A 15,077-nucleotide genomic window follows, 5' to 3' on the forward strand; every position below is an offset into this window, starting at 1 on the left:
AGTTTGATACATATGGTTCTGGTAAATAATCTATTTGAGTATTTATTGGCATTGTATATTCGATTGGCGAGGAAGTGTTTAACTGACTATGATTGTAGTCGTGTGTTTCTGAATTCACAATGTCAAGCTTCGTTCCTGAATAGTTGTCTTGTGGATATCCAGACTTATAAGGGTATGAGGTAGATTCATTTTGGTGCAACGAGGAATACATGACTGGTCTATCAAAATATTCTGGATAATGAAGTTGATTTTCGCTTAAGCCTTCTTTGATATCAGAGGGACTAATAACATGATAAGAGCCAGTGTTCATAATATATATCTATACATGAACTCTTGGGGAAGTGAAGTTTTGATGAAAATTCCCGTAATTTTTTTTTCCAGGAAGTGTAGGTAATACGTGTTGGGTAAATTTACCAGTGTAAGGGAGGAATCGAGCACATCCTGCTTCAGTGCTAACGAAGTGAAAATTTACAAAACAAGATGTTTGATATTCTGGTTTATTGTTTTTATACTATATTTTTTATTTAGTTTTTGTTTATATAGAAAGAAGCTTATTGCACATTTAATTTCACAATTTCCTGGGATATGACTTACTTAGTTAGTTAAGCTATTGACATAACTCGTATTCTGCGTGCATGCAATGTTAGGATATATTTATAGATTTAGATTACATCTTGAAGGCCTTTGCGACCAATTTCCTTGTTATTTGGAAACGATTTATAGAGATTGAAATGAATTTATATTTTTTTTTTATTTTACCATTATTATTATTATTGTTTTTATTAAAATAATAATAAAAACAATATATGATTATTATTATTATTATTATTATTATTATTATTATTATTATTATTATTATTATTATTATTATTATTATTATATTATTATTATTATTATTATTTGGTCTTGTATAAAAATTGAAGCAATTATTGTGTGATAGGATATTCAGTTCACCCTTCATGAATTCTATTATGTGACTCGATAGAGATTGTCCTATCAAAGCGTCCCATATGGGTTGGTCAAAATTATCCTTCCTTTATATTTAATTTTTTTTATCAAGATTGAGTCATTATATATCTGAAAGGTTAGATCTGTTTCGCTTCATTTTTTATGAAAACTGTTAAAGGTGACTGGCTTTAATATCAACTGTCTGTATAGAAGATTAATATGTCTCCTATTACAATTACCATCACTAGACTCTTCATTTGATTAATTTTAGTTATCAGAAAAGAGACATTCATAATATTATCGATTTTTCCTCTCTTAGTTTTAAAGATCTGCCACCTATTAAAAGTGATGCATTGTGTATTTTATGACACACAATAGAGCATTTCAACCTCCTTTTCCAGTGCTACATTTGTTTGTCATATTCTAAAGGTTTTTATGCAAGTAGAAAATATTCTGACCCTTTTGAGTATTAGGGTCTGCCACATACATTCCTACTGCTGTTTTCTTCTGAAATAACTTTTGAGGTGTCTTTTTAAAGTTACCTTCAAATTTCATTAGACTGTATATGGCTTCCTCAGAAGGTGTCTTTCTTCAGTAGGCCTTCCTGAGTCAGTCTTGATTGGAGTATTTTTGAACATGTCATGGGAATTATTTCGAATGTAATTGAGGTATTTTTTTTCAGCAAGGTCTCATTATATTAGAATAACCTCTATATGGAGACATGATATTTTCCTTCTTATCATGCACACACACACACACACACACACACACACACACACACACACATATATATATATATATATATATATATATATATATATATATATATATATATATATATATAGGAAACTTTTGATACCTCTTTTTCATTTATTAATCATGACAAAACTTTTGTTGGTCAATGGCAATTTGGGTTTTGGGAGAATTTTTTCTCCATACCGATATTTTATCATTTGAGCAAAGGGTTTATTTCATTATCATATGTCCAACAATGTATGGAGTATAACTGGTCTCGGAAGTTTAGTCCTTCATAGCATCCAGTATTTTCATTTTGCTGACTTGAGATTTGTTAAGGAGATTATTAAGAATTTAGAGCCTCATACCCCGATCGCACATGCATGGCGCGTAGCGAGTACTGTAGTGGTATTACGGAATAAGTACGGAATTATGTCAGTTTTACAACAAAGAGAGTAAACAGGCTATACTTAAACTGCGGTTATAGTATAGATGTATTAAAAATACGGATACATTGATTGGAAATGAATAAGAAAAAGCTTGTACTTCCATTTCTATGGAGTTTATGCCAACAAACATTACTGCCAATAACAAGTTCAAGGTTTACGTAATTTTTATCCTCCATAGATTATATCATAACTCGCAGTTCGTATAATTATGAATTCTTTAAATAAAATAAGATAAATAAAAATTAGAATTATTTTCAACGGTTGTCGGGTGTATTCGTTTGAGCAGAAGAGTAAATTTACCAATGCCAATTTGATACATTTTTATTATTGTTTTCCCTTGAATTGATCGATTAAACACAGAGAGAGAGAGAGAGAGAGAGAGAGAGAGAGAGAGAGAGAGAGAGAGAGAGAGAGAGAGAGAGAGAGAGAGAGAGAGAGAGAGAGAGTGTGTGCTTAGAGATCGTCCGGAAGTGAGTGAAGGACGACGGGTAGGGATTACTAGCTCAGTTACCCATTTGAAGGTACTCCTATGTGTATGTAACAATAAGAGAAAACTTAGTAAATCAAGTGGGACTCAAGTAAACCTTGTTGCCAGTACTTTATTTTGCACAAAGAAAGACATACTTCTTGGATAAATAAATAGTTTTAAACATTAAAAGTTAGAATGGTCATATAGATTGATAACCCGTGATAAACAAATAATTAACTAACAAAATATTTGCTAATACTGAACACGGCGATTTTTTTTTTCAAAGTACTGATACGTATTTGTAATTTAATGTAGGCCTATTTTATCTAAAATATTGCAGATTCATCCTTTAGTCATACTCAACATGACTACCAAGTTTGGTAAACAAAAACGGTAACTTAGATATTTTTTTTTTTTTTTTTTTGTAAAGTAGCTTACAAATAAATAAACAAACTAACAAACAGACAACAGTGCTGAATAAATACCCTTCGTAAAATCTTCCATTTTGGTGAAGGTAATAAAAACTAAATATCAGAGTAATCTTTCAAATCTTTATTCGAATAATAAGCTTCAAGGTAGGATTTTATAGCTACGTTGGATCTGAATGAATTTTATCGTGTTAAAAGAATATAGGGATTACTTTAGTTTTTATATTATGGTTATATTTGCTCTTCGTTACAGAATAAGATGATATTGCTTTATCGTTATCTTTTAATGATAAATTAAGCTTGGAAACGTTAGGACTGATGAGATTTTCTTTTATTTTCCAGGAACGCATGACGTTTTTTTTTTTTTTTTTTTTTTTTTTTTTTTTATAATAGACACCAGTCTTTGCAATGAGAAATTTTAATGCATGTTGCCGAAACGGGGATGGAATGAACCACCAAAATTTAGAACTAAATGAAATACGTTTAATCGTCATATGTTGAGATTTTGTGTCTAAAGCAGTGTTACAGCGGTTATTTTCAACTTCTAAATCGCGACAGAAGAGTATAGCTCCAAGACATTCAAGTAAGTTACGATTGTTTAGTAAATTGCTGTTGTTATTATTATTGTCATGAGGATGCTGGGGATGATGACATACAATAATTCCTATTCTATTTGTTTATTAATGTCTTATAAAGATGTTTAATTTTCCTGGTGCAGTTGTATTTTACGTTACAGCACTGCTACAGTTGTTTCATGTTCCTGTCTAGAAAGGCAAAAAGTGCAATCCACTTTTCATGGGTAATAATTTTTCCCTCTCGTTTTTTTTCCCTTTTTTACCTTATATGTATAGTTTCCTTATAAGGCAAAAGCTGGCTGTCTTAAGAAATAAATTCCTTTAAGGAACACACATTTTTAAGATGCTAGAAATGAAAGAAAATCTACCTTTAATTGAGGCATAGATTTAACTTGAAAGAAACGATAGAAACTGAGAACATACCTTTGCAATTAGCAACATTCACTGTCTACCTTATGGATTAAAAGAAATTATTGATGAAACTGAATAGATTCTAAGGTAATTAGCTTTAAAAATGGTGAATGTAATTTGAGGTGGAGCAAAATTTATACTTGTTTTATAAAAGAGGAAAGAAAAGACGTCTGATTTTTTCTGATAATTTCTTCTCTGAATAACGTATTTAAAGTTCGATTGAGTTGACCAGAAACAATGATGGAAATCCTAGCAGTTTAAACTGTTAGAGTAAATATAAGTTAATCAGTTGTTACGTTAGATCACTGTCTTCTCAATCGTGAAATCCATCCTTCATATCATCAAATTACTGATTTTAATGGTGAGGATTAGTTAAAACATAAATCCCTAAAAATAATTATTCATATTAATTATTTCTATTTATTTGTCAGCAAATAATAGCGATAGAAAAACTCCTTATTTGCAATTTTTTAACTTTATTCTAAAAAAAAAAAATATATTGATAAATCACAGTGCACCTAATTCCATAACATGTTGAATTTATTTATTTTATTTCCAATAGCAAAAATTTGCTTTCCTATTTCGTAAACGATTCATATATCAATTTGATTTTTTTTTTCTTTTTTTTTTCCTTTTTTTTTTCCTTTTTTTTTCTTCTTTTTTCTACTAAAGAATACCTCGCTATTCTCATTCCACTTTGGCTCTGCTACATATTTATAGCTTCCTTTCTCGTCTTCACCAGGAGGGATCCATTTTGGCTTACTTTTTCAATCATTTTTTCTTCTACTACACAATTACGTAAAAGTTATTTCAAAATTTTACTAAAATTGCCTCAATGATAGTGAATGGGACTGTTAACGAGTGATTAGGTCTTGAAAGAAATCAATCTTAATTTTGGGGTTCGTGGAAATTATATGAGAGAGATTAATCAGCCTTGTTTTATAGTGTGTCTCAGACTTAAAAGAACGAAATCTTAACATAAACGACCAGGTTTTTTTTTTTTTTCTTCAAACAAAAGCAATGACTATTTTATGAAAGAATGTCTGACAGCAGGCTGTCTTCTCTTGGTATATAAGATCTGAATTGGATCCTGTAAAGTAACCGTTTCTAGTCGATGAAAATAAATAACCACAAGGCTATGTACTGCATGTGTTTCACATACACTTGTACACTGTAAAAATATTTCGTTTTTTTTTTTTTACATTAGCTCCCTTCTCAGACTGGTAACAACCTGCTTAAGCCTGCCTGTACATGAATTATTTCTTTTGAGTTTTTGTAATGATCTTGCTCGTAACGGTATGTATATAAACTCATAATCCGTTGAAATAAAGTTAGTTGCATTCACCTCGCCTCTCAGTTATCACCTAATGGCTCTTCCACACAATGGGTGACCACCGGAGGAATCGCTCCCTCCCTCCATCCTCCTCACTGCTGTGCCTTACTGTTTGAAGATGCTACCCACCAAACCTGCCTCTTTGACGCACACCTCCTCAATGAAACTGCTGCCTTTCGCCAGTGGAGAAGCGTTCGCCTGGTTCCAGATTGCCAAAGTTCCATTTCGCATCAAGGGCGTGACTCAGTCTATGTTCTCCCAGCAACCTTCTAAGCCATTTTCCCGGAAATCTCTGATTAGCTTTGCGAGCAAGGGTACACCCCAGTAACGTACAACACCCCCAAAAAAATACCTCCTGGACCAGTACCCACCATCGCCAGCTGCCCGAATAGCCAAACTTTTTCAGCTCTCTTAACAATCGTTGGGGGACCCGAAGGCTTCGCTTGCCCTCAGGAAAATTACGAAAATCACTTGCCTGCAACCTGCCGCAGACGGCTCTCCTCATGAGGTGAACCTACTTCCTGCCCTTTGAGTACACCGCTCACCTAAACCTGTACAAGCTGCCATACTCGATGTCGATATTTTGCTCATGAAGGACCCGATGACCAAAGCCAATGCCCTTATGGACAGCTTCTTCACCACCTTCAAGACCTCCATCAACGCCTTCACTTGTGACGAAGAGGACAATGGTTCAACATCCACCAAAGCTGACGTGTATGCGGTAGGACACAGACGGCTACCCCGTGATGTGCCGGAGCGGCGACAAAGCCGCCCACCACTCACCATTTTCTCATGCCCAAACCAACGACCTCTACATCTACTTACTTATGCACATCGGCTGCAGTTATGTTACTACCAATCTAGATTTGCGGCTGCTGCGAAGAAATATGCGAACAGTTGTCAGTGGCTAAGAAACGTGTAAGTAGGCCATCACTTGTGGTGGCCTCCCCTGTCACTAATCTTTTCGTTTTACATAATGAAGATAAGGATGTGTGATTTTTGGTACACAGGGGTTCATGCCGTTTTCTTCTGCCAAGGTCACTCTCCAGGACAAGACTTAGTCTGTCTAAATCTGCCGACATCCGCCTGGTAGCTGCCAACGGATCTGCGATACCCATCTACGGTTACGAGAACCTTACATTATCGTTTGGAAGCGTTAAATACTACTGGATGTTTATCGTTGCTGAAGTCACAATGCCAATCCTCGACGTTGATTTCCTCTCACATTATCCCCTCTCTAATCACCAACAGCTAGTCAACACAGACTTTTGCTCTTTGACACCTCTCTAATCAGACCTCTCCGACCTCGCTGTCCACATCAGGGCCCTCACGGATGCTTACGCCAAACACGGTATTTATCACCATATCAAGACGACTGGGCCCCCAGTGTTGGCTAGATTCAGGCGTCTGGCTCTGGATCGTTTGGCAGCTGCTAAACAATCGTTCACCGAAATGTAAGAAATGGGCTTTTGCCACAAGGCCCTAAACCTATGGTCGTCACCCTTGCACATTGTGGGGAAGAAGGATGGCTCCCTTCGCCCTTGTAAGGATTGCTGGCGTCTAAACAGGTAGACAGAACTGGATCACTACCCCCTCCTAAACATTGCGACGTTATCTGCTTGCACAAAGCAAAGGTTTTCTCCAAGCTCAATCTTCTAAAAGGGTATTATCAGGTGCCTATGAACCCAGAAGACCTCCGCAAGACCACCATCACCACCCCCTTCGATACATACACCTTCAGTTACTCCTGTTTTGCCCTTCGTAATGCTGGGGCCACTTTTCAATGCCTCATGGATGGCATCTTCGGAGACCTCCTCTTCTGTGTATGTTATGTGGACAACATACTTGCGTTCTGTTCCTCCAAAGAGGAACACCTCTATCACCTATGCATCGTGCTCGACTGCCTACAACGGAATAGCCTTAGGTAAGACAAGTGTACCTTTCGCACCAACAAAGTATTGTTATTATTATTATTATTATCATTATTATTATTATTATTATTATTATTATTATTATTAAAAATATTTTTATTATTGTTATTATTATTATCATTATTATTATTATTATTTTTATCATTATTAAAAAGTAAGCTATAACCCTTATTGGAAAAGCAAGATGCTATAAGCCTAAACGCTCCAACAAAAAAAAATAGCACAGTGAGGAAAAGAAACAAAAAAATAACAAAAACTACAAGAGAAGTAATAAAGAATCAAAATAAAATATACTAAGAACAGTAACAACATTAAATTAGACCTTATATACAGTATATATATATCTATATATATATATATATATATATATATATATATATATATATATATATATACTGTATATATAATATTTAAAATCTAGAACAAACAGGAGATAAATATGGTAGAACAGCGTGCTCGAGTGTACCATTAAGCAAGAGAACTCTAAACCAAGACAGTGCAAGGCCTTGGTACAGAGGCTATAGCACTACCCAAGACTAGAGAACAATGGTTTGATTTTGGAGTGTTCTTCTCCTAGAAGAGCTGCTTAAGAGTGTCTACTACCCTTACCAAGAGGAAAGTAGCCACTGAACAAATACATTGCAGTAGTTAACCCCTTCAGCGAAGAAGAATGGTTTGGTAATCTCAGTGTTGTCAGGTGTATGAGGACAGAGGAGAATGTAGAAAGATTAGGCCAGACTATCCGTGTATGTGTAGGCAAAGACAAAATGAGTTGTAACCAAAGAGAAGGATCCAATATAGTACTGTCTGGCCAGTCTAATGCCCCAATAAGTCTCTAGCGTAGTATCTCAACGGGTGGCTGTTGCCCTGGCCAACCTACTACTGCATCACTCCTGAAGGATTCCACACCCTCCATGAGAAGGTAGCAACCATTCATAACTTCCCCCACCATCAACTGTCAAAGCACTGCAAGAATTATTGGGCATGATCAACTATTATCACCATTTCCTGCCAGCCATCGCCCTCAGTCTCATCCCCTTCTACACCTCCCTCAAGGGTAATCCAAAAGACCGGAAGTGCAGTCCCCTTTAAGAAACGGCATTCTTCAATGAAAAGAATGTCCTATCAACCGCTGCTGCTCTCACTTTTCCCATGCCGCATGCTCTTCTAATTCTCTCCACTGATGCCAGCAACGTTGCTATTGGTGCAGTACTCAAGTAGGCGGTCAACAGTTTGCCCATTGTCCCTTCTTCAGCAGAGGACTGTCCAAGGTGCAATACGGTTACTCTACCTTCAACCACGAATAGCTGTCGTAGCATTTGGCTGTCCATCTTTTCTGCCACTTCTTACAAGTACGCCTTCAGTCATACACACTGACCACATGCCTCTGGTGCATGCTTTCACTCGACAGTCCGATGCTTGGTTTGCCCGTCAACGCCAACATCTGTCTGCCGTGGCTGAATACCATTGTACCCTTTAACACGTCCCTGGGAAACTGAATCCCGGTGTCAATGGCCTGTCAAGAAATGCACTGGCCTCCATTCACCTGGGATTGGATTACAACACCTTGACAGAAGCCCAACGAAAAGATCCAGAATACCAAGCATGTAGGACATCCTGCACATCCTTCCATTGGGAAGACGTCCCTATTGATGACTCCAACGCCATCGTCCTTTGTGACGTCACTACTGTTAGACCTCGACCATGGTTACTTGCTCCCATGTGCCAACAGGTGTTTAATTTAATGCATGGCCTTTCACCTCCCTCGTGCCGATCTATTGCACAGCTACTGAAGACAAAGTTCATTTGGTAGGCTTTGCTAAGGATGCTAAGTATTTGGTCCTTACCAACACTTGATGCCAAACTTCAACAATACATACACACACGGATTAAGCAGTGGATCGCTTTCCTCAGCCTTAGCGTCAACTTGCCCATATTCATGTCGACATAATAGGTCCCCTACCCACATCACAAGGACATCATTACCTGTTTACCGTCATTAACTGGTCCACTCGTTGGCCAAAAGCCATCACCCTGCAAACTCCAACATCCACCTCATGTACATCTGCCACACACTCGGGATGGCTAGCGAGATTTGGTTTCCCTAAGCTTATTAATTCTGACAGGAGTACCAATTCCACCTCTCAATTATGGACGTCATTAGCGAATATCCTGGGCATCACCCTACATCAAAGGCTCAAAAGAACTCGGAACGCAACTGCTAACAGCAGTTCAGGATTTACCTGGCGAAACATCAGTTTCTTACCAGCGAGTTTTCCCTAACTTCCCGGCCCACAAGGTGACACAATTGAGGCGGGAAGTCTCGCTGTTAAGAGACTGATGATTCGCCAGGTAAATCCTGAACTGCAGAAAGCAGTTACATTCCGACTTCTTTTGAGCCTCTGATGGCATGGTTAGAAGTGACCTGGCCTTTCATATAAAGGGGCTAGGGTTCGATCCCAAGTATGAAGTAGAAATTTATTTCTATTTGAACACGATATTGTGTTGATTTTCATCCATATTGTCTCATCGGGGGTAATTCCAACTAAAAAGCTATCAGTTGTGTCACCTAGTGGGCCGGGAAGTCGGGGAAAACTCGCTGGTAAGAGACTGATGTTTCGCCAGGTAAATCCTGAACTGCAGTTAGCAGTTAGGTTCAGACTTCTTTTGAGCCTCTGATGGCATGGTTGGAAGCGACCTGGCCTTTCATTTAAAGGGGCTAGGGTTCGATCCCAAGTATGAGGTAGAAATTTATTTCTATTTGAACACGATATTGTGTTGATTTTCATCCATATATATATATATATATATATATATATATATATATATATATATATATAGATAGATAGATAGATAGATAGATAGATGGATAGATAGATATACAGTATATGGTACTAGAGGATGTTACTTTACGCTTGCAATGAATAGATGTGTCAGTGGCTATTTGGCGTCGACACGTGTTTCGGGGGATTTTCAAGGACACTATCACGGTCTAGGTATAGAATCTCAACTGTAAACACCATGGTAATCCAATAAGAACTCGTCATAACAGGTATAAAAGTGTGGTAGAAGACTTGAGTATATCGGTGGGACGATCAGTTTAATAAGTAGAGGTTCAAGAATTCCTAAACATAAAATATAGTATAATAAATTAGAAATATTGGGTAGAGCTACGAACGACTAACTTTAAAGGGTTCAATCTTTCTTCAGATTTAAATGAAGAGCCGATGGTCAAAAAGATTTTGGTAGTGCTTGTTTCACAATGGTTAAAAAGTCTATAATTGTTCACAAAAGATGCCAAATTTATAAACGGGAGACTGGCAAAGAAAGGCAATTTAGGATCAATCAGTAAGAGACAATTGGGATAAAACTACCTTTTAGAATTTGTTAACATGCTTGAAGTAGATTTTAAACGGAAAGCTGTAGTTTACAATATATTTGTGGGGATGAGTTGGTTGTTCCTGAAAAGAGATTCAAATTGAAATCAAAGTAAAGGTCCTATTTAATTGGGTCAACAATAAGTTTAGTTTAAAGCAATATGTACTATAGAGGCTAGAGCTACCAGCATCTAAATGAAATATGAAATAAAGTAAAAAAGGTGAAAATAGATAAAAAAGAGAATGAGAGTTCAATGAACCATCAAGTAATGGTGCTCAAACCAAGACCATGGACTGCAACGTCACCATCCAAAATTTGAGAACATTGTTTATGTGGTCCCCACCTGACGTAAGGCATCTAAATGATGTGCCCGAGGTTTATCATCAGCATCATGTAGTGGCACACAATCCATTATAGTAAGCAGGGCAGAATGGAAAGTAATAGATGTTTTGCCTGAAAAGAAGTAATTGAAAGGATAAGTTGAGAATCTTCTCATTTACGAGTTGACATAAATGAATTGTATAAAAGCTTCAACTTCTTGTTCGTTTTCCATTCATTGTATTTGAAAGAAAATTTTGCAGCTATTTATTAAGCGAATTTTGTATTCCTAAACCTTTGTCATATACTTGAAATGGGGAATTATTGAATTATGAAGTGTGTGACGGATATGGAATTCTGATGCCTGTCTTATTGGTAGTTTTGTAATTAACTTAATCGATTTGAATTCTATTTTGTATATTTTATGTAGACTGTATAAACTGTAATACTTTCTAGTCATCATTCCCCGTAAAGGAAAGTAATATAAACATGAAACCCCCTTTTATACTTGATTATCGTATATATATATATATATATATATATATATATATATATATATATATATATATTTAACTACATCCACTGAAATAGATACCGAAATAGAAACTAGGGTAGATTTCCTGAGAAATCATCACGTTTGGCGAACTTCAAATACATAAAGCTGATGAACAGTGTGACACATATCTTTGACTAGTACTTTGATCCTGTTAGTTTTTAATGTCACAAAGCAGTGGTGTTTGCTCTATTTATATGTAGTGTCTGCCCACCTGTTCATGATCAAACCGTCACTCGAAAAGATTTAATTTCTCAGTCTTTAAGAATCTCAGGGGCAATTTCAGCTCCAAATATCAAGTATGAGAAAACATCCTGTATATCATTATTATGATAATATTTTAGATATTTCTCTACTGCTTCCAATTTTTTTTTTTTAGTGTCAGGTAACTGTAAATTCCCAAATAAACAGCATCTGTGCTTGATAAATAGGGATTGAAAACCCTCGTGGTTATTTAGATAGTTTTTGTTTTTGTTTTAGACTAAGACATCCTTGTGCTGGCACCATCTCTTTGGACTCAAGAAGACTATCTACACTTAAGCCATGTTTTCCATTGACACCTAGCATATCACAGTGCTGATTCCAAAACAATCTACGAATCAGTTTAGTGGGAAGGTATGTGACATGTGCAGAGTATTAATTATTGTTATTATAACTACCCAAGCTACAACTCTGATTGGAAAAGAATAAAGGAAATAAGGAAATAGTAAATAAACTGTGTAAAAGTGATGAATAAAAAATTTAAAATATATTGAGATCAGTAATAACGTTTAAAATAGAATGTCAACCTCATCAACAGAAAATAATTTACAAAAGTTTGAACTTCTGAAGTTCCAATGATTCAATCACCAGATTAAGATCATTCCACAATCTGATTACAGCTGGAATAAAACTTATTGATTAGTATGTAGCATTGTTTCTTTTGATGGATAAGTCATGACGTGGAATTAACTGCATACCTAATACTATGTACAGGATGGTAAAATGTGGGATGATCGAAATGCAATGGTTGGTAGAATTATGAAAAATCTTGTGAAAATGCATAAGAAACTAACAATGATTGTGCCATAAATTAATATCCAGGTCAGGAATAAGGATTTTGATAGACTGCAAGTTTCTATCTGACAAATTAAGATAAGAGTCGGCAGCTGAAGATCAGAAAGTAGTAATACTCGTAACAGGGGAAAATAAAAGAATTAAAACATTTCTTCGGGATAAACTGATCTCTAAAAATCTTCAAAGACTTTCTCAATGAGCCATTTTTTATTTTCAGTGGAAGAAGAAGCAGACCTAATGTCCTTCTCAAAAGTAAATTTTCAATCAAGATTCACACATAGAATTTTAAAGAAGTTCTTTATAGGTAAAAAGATATTGTTAATGCAAAAATCTGGAGGTTGAGTAGCCACTGTCCTTGGCTTAATTACAGTCATACTTTGAATTGTGTTACGGTTCAACTTCATGCCCCATTATTTACACCCTGCACCAATTTCATCTAGATATCTATTAAGGGTTTTAGCAAACATAAGTCTACATTTAGGAGTTGGGGTTGATGTAAAGAGAGTATCATTATTTCGGCATATGCAACGAGCTTGTTTACTATGCCAAACAATATATCATGCATATATAGTATACAAAGTAATGGGTCGATAACACTGCCCTAAGCCTAAGGAACACTAGATATTACATTCCTATAGTCACTATGGATACCATTAACAACTAATCTCTGCAATCTGTACCTGAAAAATTCAATAATAGTGTTATAAAAAGCCACACCTATTTCAATTTGTTAAAGTGTGAAAACAATGGGTTCACGATTAACACAGTCAAAGGCAGTACTAAAATCAAGATCAATAATGCAAACCTCCCTACCACAATAAAATTATTTCTGTACCTTCACGAAGGCAAATTGAAAAGCAGGCAAGAGATTATTACCTTCAGCATACCTATTTAGACATTTTGCTAAAAGATGTTAAAAAACTTTAGACAGTATGGGAGTTATGGAAATTGGAATGGTAACTGGGCAGTAATCAGCAGGGCTAGAGCTACCACAAACGCGTATACCCAAACACATTGACAAGTACGAAATGAACCATTTCTTGCTAACTTGCAAAAATAACATATAACTTAGGAGCTAGAAAATCAGCTCTCTTTGTAAAAAAAAAAAAAAAAAAAAAAAAAAAAAAAAAAAAAAAAAACATTGAAAAATACCTATTTTAGTCTACGTCTTCATGAACATCATGAAACAGAAGAATGTTTCAATTTCACAGGACGAAAAAGCAAAACTAGCTAGTTTAGCCTCAGGAAAAACAGGAATGAGGAAGATTGGGGTTCTCATTACTTTCTTGATGTCAAACATATCATCCAAAAGGGTTGTGTTTTCCTTTGGAGGGTAAATGACAGAGCTATCTAAAAGAGGAACTGTCAAATCTACACCAAAGATTTAAGAGTAGCCACCATTTATGCACCTGGGCTTTACCAGAGAGGGGTTTTTTTATAGTCAAATTGCATTCATTTTGAGCGGCCTTCCCATTTCAAAAGTGATTGATCTCTTGAAACGTGGAATAAGCAACTCAGAGTGAGTACCACATTTGAGAATCTAAAGGTTTCTGAGCCTAATAGAATATCATCATCATCATCATCATGTTATTATTATTATTATTATTATTATTATTATTATTATTATTATTATTATTATTATTATTATTATTATTATTATAATTTGTATTATTATTATTATTATTATTATTATTATTATTATTATTATTATTATTATTATGACACCCCTTAGCGAAGAATTGTATGGTAATATCAGTATTGTCAGGTGTATAAGGATAGGTTATAATGTGGAAAGAATAGGCCAGACTATTCGGAGTATGTGTAGGCAAAGGAAAAAATAAGCCGTAACCAGAGAGAGGGGTCTAATGTAGTACTGGCTGGCCAGTCATAGAACTAGATATCTCTCTATTGATAGTATATCATCGGGTGGCTGGTGGTCGGCTTCTACACTGTAATGCTATTGCTTTTTATCTCTCTCTCTCTCTCTCTCTCTCTCTCTCTCTCTCTCTCTCTCTCTCTCTCTCTCTCTCTCGTACGGGTAATAGAAAAACCTGTTTAAGCCTATATGTTTCACACTGCTTGAATTTTTTTGATATTGTTGCCCTCAACTATTTGTATATAAACTCGTTTTCTTGGTTAATAAACCTCACTTCTATTCACCTCGCTTTTCTGTTAGCACATTATAGCTACTTTGTCACATTGTCTACCTTCCAATTAGTGTTTTTAGTCTTAAGGCTTTTAATGAATCAATATATTGAATAATAAACACTACCTTTATTTTACATTGCATAACAATGATCAATATTCTATTTTAAAGCCAAAACATATAACAATATGCTGATCAGATCAATTCCAGCATTATGTATAACAAAAGAAAAATAGATAGACTCTTTAAACAAGCCATATATATATATATATATATATATATATATATATATATATATATATATATATATATATATATATGCCTGAGTGTGTATGTGTGAAATGAAA

This window comes from Palaemon carinicauda, chromosome 40, assembly GCF_036898095.1.
Source record: "Palaemon carinicauda isolate YSFRI2023 chromosome 40, ASM3689809v2, whole genome shotgun sequence".
NCBI classification, from domain to species: Eukaryota; Metazoa; Arthropoda; class Malacostraca; order Decapoda; family Palaemonidae; genus Palaemon; species Palaemon carinicauda.